Consider the following 16,057-nt stretch of genomic DNA (forward strand, 5'->3'; position numbering starts at 1 on the left):
GAAGAGGGGGAGAGAGGGAAATTTAGTAACAAAAAAATAGGTTTACTTGTTTTGTAATCTTTTACCGTAGAATTGTTCATAGATATTTTACTAATATTTTTCCAAAATATGGGAGAATTTGATGGATTCTACCTTAAATGGCAATCGTTTGAAAAATGACTCTCACCCCTTAGAAGGGGTAACATTGGGTCAAATGAAACTAAAATAATGTTCAAAAAGCAAAAGAAATGGTAAACACAAGCCATCCAACAATCTTCTTGTCCCCGTTCGAGGGAATCATATTGACATGCTGCCACGTTTGAAGTAGAGATTTTCAAACATTTGGGTACTTTTCGAGCAATTCCAACAAAAATATTAAAAAGTTAATTTTTTGAGAGGTCATTTTTGGCCAAAAACATACCTCCACTTAAGACAGCTGCCAAAATGACACGATTTGTTCTAAGAACGAGATTTTTACAGTTAAGTCATCATTGACATGATTTTTCTTCCAAAGATATAAATTTTGCGTCGCTATCAATATTTTGACAAAATTCTTTCTACAAGTTGTTTAGAATAGTGCCCTACTCATGCTGATTCCTTTTGTTAATAATTATCCCATTCCTTGCAAAGTTATGGAAATTATCATTAATCAATGATTGCGAACTAGGACGTCAATGATTGTACCACAAAATTATGTAAATTTTGAAACACATTTGATTTAGATCAAAAGTTCTTTCAGTGGCTTCAAGAAGGCAACAACCGGCACATGCTGATTCATTTTGGTGCAGAAATTCGTTGAATTTAATTCAATACAGAGCATTTTAGAGTGATGATCAATTTTCTTCGAAAATGATCAACGGCTTCACCTTAAACAAAATTTAGTTTCATTGAGAAATGGTAAAATCCGTATAAAATCACTTTGTCCCAATCTCACCCCCGGACCCAATGTCACCCCACTGACGGTATTTATAGATTGACAAAATTGTCTTATTTTTTTCTTGAAAACCCTACAAAAAAAATATATATAATTCAAGGTTTAGAATACATAAACTGCCTTAAATGATATTTGGTAAACACCATATTAAAAAAATTAACTTTTTTTTATACATCAAAGCTAAATTTAACATTTGAATGCAAAAAGTGCTTTTAAATGCATTTTACACCAGTCCAGTTGTTTTGCATTCATTAGTTTTCAAAATAAATAAAATAAATATCAAAGATATTTATTTTTTCGAGACAAAAAATTGATATTTGCAATTTTTTGAAATATTTTTAAACGATTCCAAAACAGCTGAATATGATTCATTGCAGTAAACGTTTTTTAAATTTAAATGTTTTCAGTTCATTTGTCTTCCACCTTCATAAAATTTCAGACATTTTCAAAAAAAAAATAACTATAATGGTGCTTAAACAATATTTCGATCGGCCTCTCACGATCTTGACCAGCTATTTTTTTTTTTCATTTTTCGATATGCTGTCACTAATAACAAAAATACGGCCGTGTTCACCAAGTTATAAATTATCAAAAACATAGAAACTTTTAAAGATATCAAAAATTTACCCTAAAAAGCTTCCAAAAATAATTTCGAGTAGTTAAAATGTATTTGGAATCAAAAAGTGCTTATGTAATCTTTTTGATAAACTGTTACAGTACTATTTTTGAGGCATTTGAATGGCAAATCATAAGATTTTTATATTTTTTGAATATTTTTCAAAGTTTATGTCCCTTGCTTCTGGCCAAGGACAGGGGGGGGGGGGTTAATTGGGACAATTACAAAAGTTTCGTTGAACAAATTTTTGTTATACACAAAATGCATTAATTTTTAAAGTGCTGATTTGCATGATTTTTCAAAACACCAAAGTTTGTTGTACAATTCACTAAAATAAAAAAAGGCTACCTGGAAAATACAACAGAATATTCTTCACTTTCAAAATATCATTTGAATCGCCAGCTTATCGAGTTTCCCAAATGGACTTTTAAATTTTGTTTAGGAAATATACATTGCAACAAATAAACAAAAAAAAAAATTGGAAAGAAATATAATTTTTACCTCAGACTTTTACCTTTTTAGGAAAGTATTCAATGTAGTATTTGCAAAAATACTGAAATTTCAATAAAATATCCGTGATTTCTTTTAAGAGGCAGTATTTGTAGATTCTGCTCGGTTTGTTCTAGAGGTCGTATCGAGTTGCTCCAATTTGGATGAAACTTTCAGCGTTTGTTTGTCTATGCATGAGATGAACTCATGCCAAATATGAGCCCTCTTTGACAAAGGGAAGTGGGGTAAAACGGGCATTGAAGTTTGAGGTCCAAAACACATGAAAATTCTTAAAATTGCTCGCATTTCCGTAAAACTTCATCAATTCCAACTCTCTTAGATGCATTCGAAAGGTCTTTTGAAGCCCTTCAAAATGTGCTATAGACATCCAGGATTGGTTTGACTTTTTCTCATAGCTTTTGCAAATTACTGTTAAAAATTGTTTTTTTTTTAAACCTTAATAACTTTTGGCAACAGCCTCCAACACCCATACTCCCATAGGTCAAAAGTTAGGGAATTTCATGGACTATAAGCCTACGGTATTAACTTTTTGGCCAATCGCAGTTTTTCTCATAGTTTTTCGATTTTTCTAGAACAAACATTTTACAACGTTAGTTTTTGCTCTGTAGGCCTCCATAGCGGCACTTTTTGGTCTCAATTTTGACATATTCGGAATCCTCAGAAAATTTTACATTAGATTGAGGTGTTGGAATTTTGAATTTGATTGGAAAAAATGCCATTTAGAATTAATTTAAATATTATTTAGAATTTTGTCGGATTAGGGGTAAACAAGTTTTCGCCTACTTGATACAGCATTTGACGTATTGATCATAGGGTAAATAAGATCTATTTCTTTTTTCAAAAATGTTTTATTTAATTATTTTTTAAATCAAAATTACAACTTCAATACTTCTAACTTACGTGAAATTGACCGAGAATTCCGAATATGACAAAATTGAGACCAAAAAGTGCCGTCTTCTTGGCCTACAGGGCAAAAACTAACGTTGTAAAATGTTTGTTCTAGAAAAATCGAAAAACTATGAGAAAAACTGCGATTGGCCAAAAAGTTAATACCGTAGGCTTATAGTCCATGAAATTCCCTAGCTTTTGACCTATGGGAGTATGGGTGTTGGAGGCTGTTGCCAAAAGTTATTAAGGTTTTAAAAAAATCAATTTTTAACAGTAATTTGCAAAAGCTATGAGAAAAAGTCAAACCAATCCTGGATGTCTATAGCACATTTTGAAGGGCTTCAAGAGACCTTTCGAATGCATCTAAGAGAGTTGGAATTGATGAAGTTTTACGGAAATGCGAGCAATTTTAAGATTTTTCATGTGTTTTGGACCTCAAACTTCAATGAGCATGAGCATGAGCATGAGAGATCACCCATGGTTGCCCCTCCGTTGCTGAACAGAACCGTAATATCCTTTCAGCACTACTGATTATATGCTTCGACGATCTAGTGGTGATTCCCTTATCAACAGCATGTATGAATGCGCTGAAAAGATAAAACACCATGATTGCTAAAGCTAGATCAGTTGCGAATAGGTAACAGTCATTGGCCACCAACGGCGCCCGCCATGTCAGTTTGTAGATCTCGATTTTAAGGGACGGGAATGTTAGTTAGCGCAGGTTGCTACTAGGGCAGCTGATTTACTCTGTGCTTACACCCCACAAGCGCCAGGAACCTGAAAATTTGTTAGTAGGATAGGGTGTTTGGTCAGGATTCATCATAGAAGATGATGATGCGACCCAAAATCATAGTGTTTGTTGAAGGTATTATGTTTCATTCTCAAGGCAAGCAATCGGATGCTGCGGATGAGACATTTCCCGTTTATCGGCTGTTAACTTTTAATTGAAATGGTTTAATCTTAGACAGCCGGCTGTGGAAAGATAGAACCAAAAATATTTGTAATTAAATGATGAAGGATTTAACAGTCTGACTTTTTAATTGAGATGTTTTTAAGAGTTTTACATGATTCATGTTTAGTGGGGTACTGATTAACGAAGCGAACGACGAGTTACGATGTTTATCGAGCTGAAATGGTATGATAAGGTTTTGTTGTTATTGCACACCGACGACGAATGCGAAAAAAAAACCTGCGACCCGACCGAAAGGCATCGCAAATCAGACTGACTCAATTGTCATCGATGACAACCAGAGCCAGCCGCACCTTTACACACATACACGCACGCGAAAAAAAAACGAAAAACACACCGACGACGATCGCGAAAAAAAAAAAACACGACCCGACGGAAAGGAATCGCAAATCAAACTGAGGAAATAAAGAGAAAGAAAAAAAAAAATAATAATAACATAAAAAACCTACTCACATAAAACTAATCACCCCATGCACACAAATAGCAACACAAAAGAGACGAAAATTATCACGAAAAAAACAGGACTACGCGTCCACCGAAGCACCGCACTTTTGATGGCATTATTCAATTATTATGCCCAATCACCTCATGCACACAAAGAGCGACACAAAAGAGAGAAAAAAAAGGACTGCGCGTCCCAAGAAGCACTGCACTTTTTTCGATACCTATCTAGGGATTTAAATATAGTATTAATTCGACCGCGATTCTCCAGAAATTCTCCGTCGGCGTGCCTTCCGATCAACGGTGATGTAGGAAGGGCTTCATTCATTAAAATTATTTCATATCATAAGCCTTAAAACATATCCGTCGACGTGCCTTCCGATCCTCGATGAAATGGAAAGGACTTAATCCAGCAATACGACTTGCTTGTCTAAAAAAAAAATCGGATCGTTTCTATCGAAAACTATATAAAGAGAACAAAAATAAAATTCATCGGCCAACGAACGCGCGAACAAAAAATAAATGAAAAAAGAAGAAGAAGAAATCCAATCACCCCATGAACACAAATAGCGACACAAAAGAGACGGAAAATAACACGAAAAAAAAACAGGACTGCGCGTCCACACAGGCACCGCACTACTGATGCCATTATTTAATTATAATGACCAATCACCCCATGCACTCGAACAGCGACATAAAAGAGACGGAAAATAACACGAAAAAACAGGACTGCGCGTCCACACAGGCACCGCACTACTGATCTGTTTTGGACCTCAAACTTCAATGCCCGTTTTACCCCACTTCCCTTTGTCGTAGAGGGCTCATATTAAGCATGAGTTCATCTCATGCATAGACAAACAAACGCTGAAAGTTTCATCCAAATCGGAGCACCTCGATACGACCTGTTTCACATCGGTGAAAAACTCGCTCTTAATGTCAAATTTTGTTTAAATTTTCATGATATTCAACAACTAAAAAAAAAAATAACAACATTTTCTAGTATTTAAATCATTCAAATTTCATCATTAAATGATTAAATGAAATTTTCATCTTTTTATCATTCGTTATCACAACATAAAAATAATAATACCCGATATTCTGAAATTTGCACTGACCATCGTATTTTTTCTCAACAAACTTCACATTTTTCATGAATTTCAAAACATCAAAATTAGTCTTCACCAATTACTCAAATTTGTAAAAAATACTTTTTTTCCATTAAATTAATTGTTGAAAATTTGACTGTTAACACCCAAATTCCCAAGCTCGAGAAAAAAGGGCAAACTTTTATGGAAAGTCCTTCTCTTTCTCGAGCTTGGGAGTTTGGGTGTTAAAAATTATGTAAAAATTTCACCGCAGGCAGCGGTTGCATTGAGCCTGGGAGGAGGAATTGAGCAATATAAAAAAAAATGTTTATATAATGGTTTAATCTCACCCTTCTTCCCAATATAACTGCTTCGGATGGTATTCATCAATTTTTTTATTTAATAGAATGAGTTAACAGTTAATTGTCTTTTAGGTTTTTTTTACATTATGTGATTTTGTAACCTTTGTTATGAATTTTAACATCGATTATTTCACAGGTTTTTGCAGTTTAATCGAAAAAATGGTCAATCAATTTAAAATGAAATTTACCTCGGAACCATTTGTATTAAAAAAAAACGTTACTTAATCCACCTTTAGGTGGTTGGTGCCTTCCTCACATTCATAAAGTCAATACATTCAGTAAAAATAGCAACATTCCCTTAACATGCATGTTTTACAAATCAACTTTATTACTAATTTCTTTTGATAGGGTTCGCAGACCTTCAATTTTTCTGGCTCATCGGCAAAAAAAACCATTCCAACGATAGTTCGCGTGGAAGATTCAAACAATATTTTTATCACCATATCTGAAATCCGACCTCTAAAATGTGTATAAATAACACTTAAGTGCTAATAACTTTTGAAAGGGGTGGCAGATCCTCGATGTATTAGGCTCATTTGAAAGGTATTTCGATTGTCTAACTAACGACAGGTCGCATGATGGACCCGGACATCATTTTTACTGAAATATCTGAGATCCGGCCTCCAAAAAGTGTATAAATATCACTTAAGTGCCAATAACTTTTGATAGGGTTGTCAGATCCTTGATGTTTTAGACTCATTTGAAAGGTCTTTCGATTATCTAACTAACGACAGGTCGCATGATGGACCCGGACATCATTTTTACTGAAATATCTGAGATCCGGCCTCCAAAAAGTGTATAAATATCACTTAAGTGCCAATAACTTTTGATAGGGTTGTCAGATCCTTGATGTTTTAGACTCATTTGAAAGGTCTTTCGATTATCTAATTAACGACAGGTCGCATGATGAACCCGGACATCATTTTTACAGAAATATCTGAGATCCGGCTTCCAAAAAGTGTATAAATAACAGTTAAGTGCTAAAAACTTTTGATAGGGTTGTCAGATCCTTGATGTTTTAGGCTCATTTGAAAGGTCTTTTGATTATCTAACTAACGACAGGTTGCATGATGGACCCGGACATCATTTTTACTAAAATATTTGAGATCCGGCCTCCAAAAAGTGTATAAATAACACTTAAGTGCCAATAACTTTTGATAGGGTTGTCAGATCCTTGATGTTTTAGGCCCATTTGAAAGGTCTTTCAATTATCTAACTAACGATGGGTTGCATGATGGACCCGGACATCATTATCATTGAAATATCTGAGATCCGGCCTCCAAAAAGTGTATAAATAACACTTAAGTGCTAATAACTTTTGATAGGGTTGTCAGATCTTCAATGTTTTGGGCTCATTGGAAAGGTCTTTTTAATACCTTTCTGAAAATGTATAACATGATAGGGTTTCTTGCAAAAACCACCCTTTTTACAATCTTCCGGACATACGCCAAAATCGTTTTTTTAGCATAACTTTTGAAGTACTTAACTAAACTTGCTGATTTTAAATAGAGACCTATGGGACCCCAAGACGGATCGAATGAGACTACTACGGTCAAAATCCGTTCATCCAGTCCGGAGATAATCGAGTGACAATTTTTTTGTCCACCCACCTACACACATCCACACAGACATTTGCTCAGAACATGATTCTGAGTCGATAGGTATACGTGAAGGTGGGTCTACAAGGTCGAATTAAGAAGTTCATTTTCCGAGTGATTTTATAGCCTTTCCTCAGTAAGGTGAGGAAGGCAAAAACAATAGAATTAACAAAAATGCATTTTTGTTCTTTTTGTGTGCTTGACTTTGTAATTAAATATGATAAAACAAGGATTGAAATTCTCAATAACATTATTCTCCAAGTCTCTCTGAAAACTTTTCAGATAGACTTGGAGAATAATGTTATTGAAAATTTCAATCCTTGTTTTTCGTTGATAAGTGCAAATTATATTTGATATCATCAATGGTTTTTCCATGCCCAGTAATTCAATGCCTGGATAAAAAGTATTTTTTTTTAAAGCAACATTATGTAGCTATATAAATTCATGAAAAAAAAAAACATTACACTTATTCATATAACTTAAGATTCATTTTCTAAAAAATACGCTAGTTCAAACCACAATAAAAAATATCAAATTCAAATATCTGTTTAAATTTAAAAAAATCAATAATCAAGACAATTTTTATGAATCAAGTGAAATGATTCAGTTTTCAAATCGTAATCTCATTAAAACGGAAAAATATCAAATAAAATTTGAACCAATAATCAGGACAATTTTTCTAAAATTTCACTTGATTCAGTTTTTTTGGTATTGCTTTTAGGTATTTTGTACTGCACATTGCTAATATTAATAAGTCAAGCTTTGTTTCTAGCATCTCATTAATACCAAACTAAAACTAAAACCAAGCAAAATTTTATCACACAGTTATCGCCAACTCAACATCTTAATTAAAGCACCCGACTATGTTCTGGGTGTGTTTCTTTTCTACCTCATCATTCTGCTGCTATGTCTTTGTCACCCCTATCATATTTAGCAGCAAAAAGTCGTCGTACCAATTTGAATTGCTAATTTCTCAAACCATTTTCTTCTTCCACCGCCCAGACTGCCACCAGCAACGAAGCTTGAAACAACGACATAATCAAGGACAAACCGGAAAAAAGGCGCCGCCACAAAGGAAAAAAACCCTGGCAAAAAGGACATCACCACGAGAGGACGATGACGATTCGCAGGACACATCTTCATAATTCAATTACTTATAATTAGTGAGAATTTCGTTTTATTTTCATGACATTTTAATTTTACTCCTGGCATAATTAAGCTTGAAATTTGATGGGAGGAAAGGAACGGGACTGTTTTGTTCGTTTCCCGGAGGATGCTTTTTTTCCTCATTTTATCCAAGGGTGTTTCTTGCCTCATTGTTAGATGAGTGTTGAATGGTTCACCGGATGCTGCCATTGCCGTTGGCGGTGGAAAATGGGAACAATTTTCTCATTCTTCTGGAAAATTGTAACTATCCCTCCATCTCCCCCTAGTAGCAATTTTCTATTCTCTTAAGGACGATCGTTCGGAAAATCTCTCCCACTTGATTGAATCATCTTATCCCCACAGCCCCTGAATGTATGCAATCTAGCGGACAATTTGCTCGACTGCGTCGTTTCCAACTCATTCTGCTCCTGCTCCCACACACTAGATCAACATGTAATTACACACTTTTCCTCCTGTTCCTGCTCACCAGACCCAGGGCTAAGCCACCCCCGGAGCCAGCGAGACAAAAGGAGCTTAGTCTGGGAGATTTTCCGATTCCCTTGTGCCGACTCCCACACCGCCAGAAAGTCCACCGCGCGTCGCACACTGATCAAACATGACAGAAATGTAGAAAATTACTCCCACGATTTCAACGGCACCACGTGCAGTGAGGAGAGTAGGGCACGGAGAGAAATTTGAAGGATTTTTTATTTGTGTAATGCTTTTTAACGGAAATATAGCAATATATGTACCATAATTTCAATAGCAACTGAAAAAAAATAAAATAATAATAATTGATCCTTTTGGTTATTTATTACGCTATTTAGAAACTTATTTGTAATAAAACAAGCCTTATGGCCTATCTACAATCACTGAGATCAAAATATGATTTTAAGTAACTTTCTCCATACAATTTGCCGATGCTCCGGAATCGATTTCAGAGTGGATAAAGTGTCAATTAGTTAGCGTATAAACCAAGGGTCCTGATTTTCGGTTCAATGATCAGAAACCACTCACTCATCACCTATCAATTCGTCGCCTATTCCAACCCGCTAGCATTCATGAGCGAATGAGTCTCGCAAGCAGCCAGCGAGTGGCCCGAACTGTTCACTCAGCGAACAAATCTGGAGTTTTTTTTGAAAAGGTCCAATAAACCAAAATTTCAGTTTTTGCATTTTGGGTGTTTTTAATACCCCTGACTCAAGGCGGTTTCAAAAACACCCAAAGAGCAAAAACTGGAAATTTGGTTTATTGGACCTTTTCAAAAAAAACTCCAAAAATACATCGTGAAAATTGTTTCCTACTCCGTCGCTCGACGACACTCACACACTACCATGCTCAGCGAAGAGCCACTCTCACAAAATGCCAGCGCGGAAGTCTTTTTGTCTTCACGCTCTCAGTTTGCCATCAATTTGATTTTTTCTTGGTGGAAGTTTCTTTGAATGGTGTCTATAATGTTATGAAATCAAAATAAATGCACAATTTAATTGGTAACATTGATTTTAACGCAGCGCATCAGAGAAAAAATGTTTTCAGTTCAGAGTGATCGGAGACGATCGGCCTATCTGAACCGTCCGGAGACTGAGCCGATCAGAGAGAGAGAAGAGTAGAAAAGAGAGTGTTCGGGAGCGAATGGTGATAGAGTGACAAACGGTACAAATTCATCAGGGCAGTATCGCGTCGCCTGCTATTTGTGCTCGCGAATGGAGTGGTTGATTTTGAGCAATCAGGACCCTTGGTATAAACCTTCCTTGAGCTTATACGAACCCAATGCAACAAAGAGCACCTCGATCCGACGCTGCGTATTAAACTGATTCGCGTTCGAACAAAACCGTCGTTTTTTTTATATATATATATAGATAAAAATTTTCATTATTAAAAAGAAAACCGAACAAAAATAATCATCAAAAAATAAATAATTTCCCAAGTTGGTCATTAAAAATAATAAACTTATTCAAAATATTCTTTAGAAGTGATTCTGGATCAGAAAACGCTAGACATGAATTATGCATTAATATTGCATACATTTTTATATCTTCAAATTCAACAAATATCCTATCGTTTTTTTTTTGTAACGCCAATTTATCAAACAAATTTCAAATTTAAAAACGTTACTTAATCCACCTTCAGGTGGTTGGTGCCTTCCTCACATTCATAAAGTGAATACACTACACAGCCTCAAAAAAGAATATCAATAACACTTATTTTTATCAAAATATCTGAGATCCGGCCTAAAAAAACTGTATTAAAAACACTAAAGTACTTATAACTTTTGATAGGGTTGTCAGATTATCAATCTTTTGGACTCTTTGGCAAGATCTCTTGATTACCAATCCAACGATAGGTCGCATGGTTTCGCACGTTTTCATCAAAATATGCGAGTTCCGGCCTCTAAAAAGTGTATAAATAACACTTAAGTGATTATAACTTTTGATAGGGTTGTCTTTTTAATACCTACCTTTCTAAGAATGTATAGCATTCTTACGAAAACCACCTGTTTACAATCTTCCGGATTTTAGTCAAAATCGTTTTTTAAGCATAACTTTTGAAGTACATTTCTAAACTTCATAATATTAACTAGGGTCTTGTGGGACCCCAAGGAATCGAATCAAATCGAATGAGACCAAAACGGTCCAAATCGGTTCAGCCAGTCCGGAGATAATCGTGTGCATAGTTTTCGGTGCACGGACTTACAGACATACACACGCACAGACATTTGTTCAGATTTTGATTCTGAGTCGATAGGTATACGTAAAGGTAGGTTCCTCATTGAGGTGAGGAAGGCAAAATGTTTGAACTTTCTACTAACATTCACCAACGTGAATTTTTAATCCAGCGAGCGATCTTTTAAAATTAGAGTATTTTTTCTTTGTGTGTACCCAATTAAATAACTTTTTTTGTTTGTATATATCCAGGTTTTTAAGCGAAGATGGCGTTCGAATGTTGAACGTCCGAAATGTCAAAATCGCGCAAGGGCACCAACACTAGAAAAAAAAATGTGGCTGTCATGCCATGGCACACTTTTTTCGTAATGTTGGTACCACTCCGTGATTTTGACATTTCGGGCGTTCACCATTCGAACGCCATGTTCGCTTAAAAAGCTGGATAGTCAAACTAAAAAGGGACGAACTCACACTCTTCACACTGAACATTACAGTTAACAAGCGTAATGTACACCAATTTCTCATCACTAATTTCATTTATTCCACGATTTTTTTTTTCATTTCTGACGAAACAAAAAAATCTGTACAACCCTCATTAAATTTACTTTCATGATGTAAACTAACAGGTTAACGTTGTAAATAAACGCACAAATTACAAATAACAAATTAATTATTTTATTACGTAACTCAATAGTTACCCAATAATGAGTAAGATTATGTATAAATCATTTTTCAAAGAAATGATCTTTCGTTTAACAGTGCACAGTGGTCCGAAACCGGAATCTAGCGTGACAAAATTGATAGCGGCCACACGTTAAGATTTAGAGCTTTGGTGTCTTCGGGACAAATGATCAGGGTCAATAGGGACATCTTTTGGTATGGTGGACATTAGGGTGGTCCAAATTTTAGGGTGGTTCAGAATTTTTATTTTGGCGGGATGACGAGATAGCGCTTTGGTGTCTTCAGAAAAGTTGTAGGGAACACCATTCTGAGCAACTTTGCTGAAGGGCACAAAGCTCTATCTTCAAACGGGAAGTTTCTAGAGCCATTTTTGTAATTTAGGTTTGGGTGTTTATGAAAAAATGAGTTTTTTGAATTTATCAACTCAGGCTTATGTCGTAGCGAGTTGGCGTCTTCTAGACATTTGAAGAGCTTATCAAAACACACATTTATCTTCCAAGAGAGCGAAAATCGGACCTTTTAAACGAAAGTTATAGCCAAAATACGACGAAAAAGACGCCATTTTGAAATGTGAATAACTCGAAAAGGTGGTGGAGTTTGACCTCGCTCTTAGAAGCATCTGAAAGTACACATTCTAGAGTACATTTGCTGAAAATATCTCGGAGGTCTTTTTTGTTTAACTCATTTAATCTTAATTTGAAAATGAGCATTTTTAAATCGTTTTTTGCCCATAACTTTTGATAGAATTGGCCAAAATTCGTTTTTCAAGAACGAAAATGTTCATTTTAACAAGCTCTACAATTGTCTAGAAGGGTTCAAAAATGTACAAAATGATCTAGTGGTTGTAAAAGAAGAAACAAGTTTTTACTGAAATATTTCAGGAATCAACAAAATAATTAAATTTATTCCTGAAATATTTCAGTAAAAACTTGTTTCTTCTTTTACAACCACTAGATCATTTTGCACATTTTTGAGCCCTTCTAGACAATTGTAGAGCTTGTCAAAATGAACATTTTCGTTCTTGAAAAACGAATTTTGGCCAATTCTATCAAAAGTTATGGGCAAAAAACGATTTAAAAATGCTCATTTTCTAATTAAGATTAAATGAGTTAAACAAAAAAGACCTCCGAGATATTTTCAGCAAATATACTCTAGAATGTGTACTTTCAGATGCTTCTAAGAGCGAGGTCAAACTCCACCACCTTTTCGAGTTATTCACATTTCAAAATGGCGTCTTTTTTGTCGTATTTTGGCTATAACTTTCGTTTAAAAGGTCCGATTTTCGCTCTCTTGGAAGATAAATGTGTGTTTTGATAAGCTTTTCAAATGTCTAGAAGACACCAACTCACTACGACATAAGCCTGAGTTGATAAATTCAAAAAACTCATTTTTTCATAAACACCCAAACCTAAATTACAAAAATGGCTCTAGAAACTTCCCGTTTGAAGATAGAGCTTTGTGCCCTTCAGCAAAGTTGCTCAGAATGGTGTTCCCTACAACTTTTCTGAAGACACCAAAGCGCTATCTCGTCATCCCGCCAAAATAAAAATTCTGAACCACCCTAAAATTTGGACCACCCTAATGTCCACCATACCAAAAGATGTCCCTATTGACCCTGATCATTTGTCCCGAAGACACCAAAGCTCTAAATCTTAACGTGTGGCCGCTATCAATTTTGTCACGCTAGATTTCGGTTTCGGACCACTGTGCAGTGTAACAAATATACGATCCACAGGAACGGGCGGAAAGTGAACGAATTGGAAATACGATCCAAACTGTTTTGCTGTCAGTTGTCATCATATTTGTGAACCATCGAAAAACAGTTACTGTTTGGCCATCCGGCTGATGAATTTTAGGAGTCAAAGGTAAGCAAAAAGTAGTTAATATTATGAAAGAAAATAATTATTTGAGTTTATTTCAGCGGCGGTCAGAAAATGTCATGCTCAATACGCCACTCTCATGCCGCACCTTCCAATCATGGCATCGATCAGCAGCAGCAGCTCGCCGTTTGGAACTACATCCATCGCCGGAACAACATCCGCATCCGCAGGCTGGATTGGTGCATTTTTTGTACGAGAACGATAGGAACCCGCAAGAGGACTCTCAGAAGATGTTGATCCTGTTTAGGAGCTTGTATTTGCATAATTGTAGGAAGTGAAAATTATGAATGCATAATAAGATGCCGAGAAAAAAATATAAAGAAAGTCGTGATTTTAGATTTCTATTCAAATAAAGTTGAAAAGTGCACGCTAGTTTCTGGTTGAAGCAACTTGATTGATTTTTACTATGACTGAAAAACTTGTTTAGTAGGAAATGATCAACGGAAAATCGGAACCATTGGTCAAATTGGGATAACTGTTTCTCTGTATGGCTTATCGGCGTAATACTATTGCTAGGATTATCAGATCTTCAATCTTATAGTCTCATTTGAAAGGTCTTTCAATTATCCAACTGAAGACGGGTCGCATGATGGGCCCGGACATAATTTTCATCGAGATATCTAAGAACCGGCCTCCAAAAGGTGTATAAATAACACTTAAGTGCTAATAACTTTTGATAGGGTGGTCAGATCTTCGATGTTTTAGGCTCATTGAAAAGGTCTTTCAATTATCTATTTAACGATGGACTGCATGATGCACTCGGATATTGCTTTCATCGGAATATCTGAGATCCGGCCTTTAAAAAGTGTATAAATAACACTTAAGTGCTAATAACTTTTGATAGGGTTGTCAGATCTTTGATGTTTTAGGCTCATTTGAAAGGTATTTCAATTATCTAACTAACGACGGGTCACATAATGGACCCGGACATCGCTTTCATCGAAATATCTGAGATCCGGCCTCCAAAAAGTGTATAAATAACACTTAAGTGCTCATATCTTTTGATAGGGTTATCAGATCTTCAATGTTTTGGGCTCATTAGAAAGATCTTTCAATTGTCCAACTATCCACGGGTTGCATGATAGATCCGGACAACTTTTTCATCAAAATATTTGAGATCCGGCCTCTGAAATGTGTACAAATGACACTTAAGTGCTCATAACTTTTGATAGGGTAATCAGATCTTCAATGTTTTGAGCTCATTAGAAAGGTCTTTCAAATACCTTTCTAAAAATGTATGATCAGACAAGTTTTCTTACAAAAACCACCCTTTTTACAATCTTTCAAACTTTAGCCAGAATCGTTTTTTTAGCATAACTTTTGAAATACTTAACAAAACTTTATAATAGTTAATATAGGTCTTGTGGGACCCTAAGACGGATCAAATGAGACCAGAACGGCCCAAATCGGTTCAGCCAGTCCGGAGATAATCGAGTGCATTTTTTTCGGTGCACGGACTTACAGACATACACACGCACAGACATTTGTTAAGATTTTGATTCTGAGTCGATAGGTGTACGTGAAGGTAGGTCTACGAGGTCGAATTAAGAAGTTCATTTTTCGAGTGATTTTATAGCCTTTCCTCAGTAAGGTGAGGAAGGCAAAACGTTAGGCTGTGGAACAAAAAAATAAATAAATACTCAATTTGAAGTTTACGTCACCTATGCATCACTAGGGTGTAATATGGTTGTATGGAAAAAAATAAAGTTGTTCAAATTTAGTGAGCACAGCAACTTTTCAGTTCCTTTTGGGGTCCTAAACAACTCCCCAAAGTTTGAGAACGATTGGTTAAGTCCCCACTTTGCGCAAAGCGATTCAATTTTCCATATAAATTTGTATGGGGAAAACCCATTTTTTTGGATTTTGATATTTAAAAAATCCACGTTTCACGCTATATTAAAACCGAATTCATATTTGATTGCTCTGAAATGTGCTCTACAACTTTCCCGAAGAGAGTATGGTGCTAACTTGTTCCTATAAAAAGATACAGCGTGTTCAAAACTCGTCTAAAACGTGTTTTTTGCTCGAAAATCACGTTTTAGACGAGTTTTGAGGACGCTGTATCTTCTTTCAGGAGCAAGTTAGCACCATACTCTCTTCGGGAAAGTTGTAGAGCATCTTCCAGAGCATCCGAATATGAATCCGGTTTTAGAACAGCGTGAAACGTGGATTTTTTAAATATCAAAATTCAAAAAAATGGTTTTTCCCATACAAATTTATATGGAAAATTGAATCGCTTTGCGCAATGTGAGGACTGAACCAATCGTTCTCAAACTTTGGGAAGTTGTTTAGGACCCCAAAAGG

General features: G+C 35.6%; 1 protein-coding gene and 1 long non-coding RNA gene across 2 annotated transcripts in view; one reads left to right on the forward strand and one right to left on the reverse strand.

Moving 5' to 3' along the window:
• LOC120430087 (beta-1-syntrophin) overlaps positions 1 to 16,057 on the reverse strand; it is a 373,089-nt gene that overhangs the window by 60,169 nt on the left and 296,863 nt on the right. The gene's annotated exons all lie outside the window — the stretch shown is intronic.
• On the forward strand, positions 13,589 to 14,125 carry LOC120431784 (uncharacterized). The gene is made up of 2 exons (XR_005607955.2): positions 13,589 to 13,738; positions 13,795 to 14,125. It is a non-coding gene; the product is annotated as an uncharacterized LOC120431784 (long non-coding RNA).

The sequence above is a fragment of the Culex pipiens genome, chromosome 2 (assembly GCF_016801865.2).
Source record: "Culex pipiens pallens isolate TS chromosome 2, TS_CPP_V2, whole genome shotgun sequence".
NCBI lineage: Eukaryota > Metazoa > Arthropoda > Insecta > Diptera > Culicidae > Culex > Culex pipiens.